Below are 5,171 nucleotides of genomic sequence, written 5' to 3'. Positions count from 1 at the left end.
CGCGCACAGGTCTCCCCACGCCTGACCTTCGGGGTCCCCCTGCCCCGAGGTGCGCATAGGTCTCCCCACGCCTGACCTTCGGAGTCCCCCGTGCCCCGAGGTGCGCACAGGTCTCCCCACGCCTGACCGTTGGGTCCCCCGTCCCCCGCGGTTCCTGTAGGTCCTCCCCACGCCTGACTGCTGGGGTCCCCTGTCCCCCGTGCCCCGCGGTGCGCATAGGTCTTCCCCACACCTCATGGTCGGGTCCCCTGTGCCGAGCGGTTCATAGAGTTCTCAAACCTCACCACTTGGAGTCCCTGCGACCCAGTGGTCTGGCATCACTATGGGGTCCGCATCCCTGCCCCCACCTGCGCTGGGTTGGGGGGCACTAAGGGATGAATGGCTTCAGAGATAGGCTCTTTCAAACCTCAGCCCCCACCCCACCCCCACCCCGCCCTTTAAAGATTTATTTACTTTTTCGGGGGAGGGGGAAGAGGCAGAGAGAGTCTCCAGCGGACTCCCTCGGAGTGTGGAGGCCAACTGGGGGATTGACCCCACCACCCTGAGATCATGACCTGAGCAGAAATCAAGAGCTGGGCACTTGCCCCACTCACTCCCCTTTTTTTTATAAGCTCCACATAAGCAGGGATCTTTTTTTCACTGTTAAGATGGATTGCCATATCTACATGCACATCGAGTTTTTTACTGTAAATATTCGTAGTGTAAAACTTACCATTTTAACTGTTTTCAAGTGTGTGGTTCTGAGGCCTGAAGTCCGTTCCCGTTTGACAGCCATCACCACCATGTAGCCACAGAACCTTTTCTTTATCTTAAACTGAAACTCAAAGCCATTCAACAGTAACTCCCAATTTCCCCTTCCCTTTATAAACGTTTATTTTTACCTCTAAAATGGCTGAGATTTCAGTCAAGTTGTGAGAATGCAGAATGAATCCTGCCACCCCAGCTACCACCCAGTTCTCTTCCCAGAAGTCTTTATCTTTCCATCGAGGTTTATGCATGATACATGCAAAGACCTTCTTTCCCACCCAGCTTTTCCCATTTGGGTGCTTCTTGGAGATCATCTGGTTCTATTGTCTACATGTGCCTTAGTCTTCCCAACTGGCCTCCTGTTGGTGCACAATTAGGCGGTTACCAATTTTTTTTTATATGGTATAAGCTGCTTTTTATGTAGCGCATCTTGTGTAAGTGTTAGTATTCCTTAGGAGAAATTTCAGGAATAGGAATCACCGGGCCAAGTAGAAGGTGTCGGTAATTTTGATAGCTGTTGGCAAGTTCCTAGAAGGAAGTTGAGTCAGGTGTTAAAGGCTGGCCCCCAAAGTGTGGAGGTATGTGCACCTTCTCCAGCACACAGCTCTTCAGTCTGATGGTGAAAATAGTATCTCGCTGTTGTTTACACTTGCACTGCAGGTGGTTATTGTTTTAAATTGTTCTTGCAGTCAGGTTTGTTTCATGCAAAGCCGGTAGAACTTATTTTGAAAGGTTAATGATAGGTTGCTCTGGGCAACAGTCACGGCGTATTCTCTGAAGACAGGTCACCTGTGAGTCTCAGTAATTTACGTTCTGCCGTGGTAGGGGTGCAAAGGACAGCACAGATCTTTACGAAGTTCTCCAAGTTCATATGGTGAACCCGGCTCCCACTGTGATGGTGTCAGGAGGGGGGCCGGTGGGAGGCCGTGAGGTCAGGAGCGGGGAGCCTCAGGATGAGATTAGAGCCCTTACAGCAGAGGCCCCAGAGCGCGCGCCCTCGCCCCTTCTGCCCCCTTCTGCCGCCGTCTGAACCGGGAAGTGGGTCCTCCCCAGACGCAGAATCCGCCAGGACCTTGGTCTTGGACTTGCAGCCCCCGGGACTGTGGGAAATCAGTGGAGGTTTGTAAGTCCCTCAGTCTGGGGTATTTTTTGTTATAGCAGCCTGAATAGATTAGGATAATATTGTATATGCATGATTTTATTTATTTATTATTTTTTTAAGATTTTGTTTATTTGACAGAGAGAGACACAGCAAGAGAGGGAACACAAGCAGGGGGAGTGGGAGAGGGAGAAGCAGGCTTCCCGCCAAGCAGGGAGCCCGATGTGGGGCTCGATCCCAGGACCCTGGGATCATGACCTGAGCTGAAGGCAGACGCTTAACAACTGAGGCACCCAGGTGCCCCTATTTATTTTATTTTACAGAGACAGCACTAGTGGGAGGGGTGGAGGGAGAGGGAGAAAGAATCTCAAGCAGACTCCACACTGAGCATGGAGCCTGAAGTGGGGCTCGATCCCACAACCCTTAGATAACCACCTGAGCTGAAACAAGGAGTCAGGCGCTGAACTGACTGCACCACCCAGGTACCCCAAAGGCGGCCACTATTCAAATCTCTTATTTTCCTCCATATTTCTAAATAACCTGTTCATATTCTTTTTTTAAAAAAATGTCTTTTATTCTTTTTTTCAGTTTTGGATAGCATCTTTTGATTACCACTGCATAGAAAGATGGGGTCCTATTCTATCCCAACAACATCCCTTCCTCCCTGTCCTCCCCGTGTAGTCAAATGGGTATTCCTTTGTTTTTGTTATTATGATTATTTAAACTGTACTCTGTTTAGTCAAGTAGGCATAAATGACCACGTGCTCGTGGGCAAAGGCTCCCTTATTTAATGTAGAACCTTGAAGGAACAAGTCCCCTATAAGAGGGCTGGGCCTAGATCCCACACCAACACCTTCAGCCCAGGACCTACCCACATGTATAAAATCAACTCCTCATAGGGCCTCTTGGGTAAATAAATATATTGATTTTCCTACTCTCAGCTTTTGGTTATGTAGGTTGTGGTGTTAATGCCTCTTAGGTCACAGAGAGAATGATAAGCCAGAGGTCCCATTATTCTGATTTTCTCTTTGTTCCATTCAAGTGTTTCAAAGGTGTGTGGAAAACAGGGAGTAAAGCTTGAAATTTCAAGGCTAAGTACCAAGAATGAAAAGCAGGGTGTACTCCTGTAAGCCTAAAGCATCTCCCATTATCCTCCTCAGGTTTTTTTCTGTTTTAAAGCATTTTTTTTTTAAATCGTGCTAAAATATACATAGCCTAGGGGCACCTGGGTGGTACAGTCAGTTAAGTGTCAGACTCTTGGTTTCGGCTTGGGTCATGATCTCAGGGTCGTGAGACTGAGCCCCGTGTTGGGGTCTGTGCTCAGTGCCCAGTCTGCCTGGGATTCTCTGTCCCTGCCCCTCCCTGTGTATACTGTCCCCCCACCCCCCGTCTAAATAAATAAATCTTCAAAAAAGTAAAATGTATATAGCTTAAAATTTACCATCTTAACCATTTTTGTATTAGCTCAGGGACGTTAAGCACACTCATTGTAATGCAAACACCACCACCCGTTCACAGAACTTTTCCATCTTCTGCAACTGGAGCTCTGTCCCCATTACACAAACTCCCCATCCTGTACCAAGCCCCTGCCCCCACCCCCGTCTTTCTGTATGGATCTGACTCCTAGGGGCCTCGTATGAGTGGGATCTTACAGTGCTTGTCCTGTTGTGACTGGCTTTTCTCATTCAACATAATGTCCCCCAGGCCCAACCATTTGCTATAGTAGGTGTCATGACCTTTCCTAAGGCTGAGTGGTAGTCCACTGCATGGATGGGCCGCATCGTGCTTTTCCACTGAGAGACACTTAGCTTGCTTCCACCTTTTGGCCGTTGTGAGTGATGCTGCTGTGAACACAGGTGTACCAATATCTGTTCAGGTCCCTGCTCTTAGTTCTTTTGGGCAGATACTCAGAGATGGACTTGCTGGATCATATGGTAATTCTCTTGGTTTTTTTGAGGAACTGCCATGCTGTTTCCCATGGCAGCTGCATCATCTTGGATTCCCACCAGCTGTGTCCAGAGATCCCAGTTTCTCCACACCCCTCTCAATTCTTCTTTTCTTTTTTGTAGAAAATATTTTTTATTTATTTTAGAGGGAGAGAAACCGACTCCCCGCTGAGCGCTGAGCCTGACGCAGGGCTCGATCCCACAACCCTGAGATCACGACCCGAGCCAAAACCGAGAGTCGACGCCTAACCGACTACACCACCCAGGCACCCCAACACTTATTTTCTTTTTCCTCTTTGTTTTTAGTAACAGCCATCCTAACAGGTGTGAAGTTGTTTCTCATCGTGGTTTTGGTCTGCATTCCCAGACTTCGCTTTATTTCAGGTGGTCTCGCAGTGTTGAGAGGAAGTCTCGGGTGGTGTCCTTCCAGTGTTAATGTGCACACAAGTCATCTCGGGAGCTCGTGGAAATCCGGATTCAGGAGATCTGGAGTGCGGCCTCTGCATTTCTAGCAAGCCCCAGGGGATGCCAGTGACAAAAGCTGCTGGTCTGAAGGCTACCTGTGAGTAGCAAAGACAGACGAAGGGCATCGGCTCCAGAATCAGGCGAACTGAACTTAGGTGCGTGTATAAGTTTCTTAGCTGTGGTGACCCCAGTGTCTTCATTTGTGGACCGATAGCAGTGCCCCCTACTGTAAACTGCGAAGTGCAGGGCTCGGACACAGAATAAATGACGGCCGTCCCCAGCAGCTGCTGCTTGGCCCGTCCGTGCTGGACGAGCTGCCTGAGGCAGAACTGAAGAAGTGGGGTCCTCGTGTGCTGTCAGCAGGCACCGTATGTGCAGTGGGGCGTGGGGGCCCAGGGTCCCCTCCCAGCTGAAGGCTCCAGGGTCTGACCTTCCTTGAGCACTGGTGCCTTGGCATTTCAGGAGAGCGCGAAGGGCCTCGCTGCTCATTCAGTGACCACCCATCAGGGGTCTGCCCTGCGTCACCATGCTGTGCCGAGTGCTGGTGCGGGAGTGTGGTCAGCAGAAGCAAGCCACAGCCTGGCACGGGAAGTTGGGCCTGGGCCTAGTCACGCTGCTGCCCTTCCCTCCTGCTTGGGGACCAGAGAGGGACCAGAGCTCAGCGCTCCTGGGTCTCCTGCATGACAATCCTGAGTCTTCAGCTGCCTGGCCCGCCCATCTCTGGCCACTTTGCTCCAGCCTGTGCACTGGGGACTGAGCCCTTACATGAATTGTTTCATTTATGCTCATGATAGACTGTTGTCTTTTTTTTTTTTTTAAGATTTTATTTATTTATTTGACAGAGAGCGAGAGAGGGAACACAAGCAGGGGGAGTGGGAGAGGGAGAAGCAGGCTTCCCGCCGAGCAGGGAGCCC

At 50.2% G+C, this 5,171-nt stretch overlaps 1 long non-coding RNA gene across 1 annotated transcript in view; it reads left to right on the top strand.

Annotated features, from left to right (window-relative positions):
- Window positions 1-5,171, top strand: part of LOC118023472 — an 8,549-nt gene that overhangs the window by 330 nt on the left and 3,048 nt on the right. The window contains exon 2 of the long non-coding RNA XR_004682817.1: window positions 4,177-4,412. This is a non-coding gene — a long non-coding RNA (uncharacterized LOC118023472). The remainder of the gene's footprint in view (window positions 1-4,176; window positions 4,413-5,171) is intronic.

The sequence above is a fragment of the Mirounga leonina genome, unplaced genomic scaffold (assembly GCF_011800145.1).
Source record: "Mirounga leonina isolate KUSES-001 unplaced genomic scaffold, KU_Mleo_1.0 Mir_180, whole genome shotgun sequence".
NCBI classification, from domain to species: Eukaryota; Metazoa; Chordata; class Mammalia; order Carnivora; family Phocidae; genus Mirounga; species Mirounga leonina.
The sequence above is the reverse complement of the archived record's forward strand: the minus strand, read 5'-3'. Positions and strand labels throughout refer to the sequence as shown.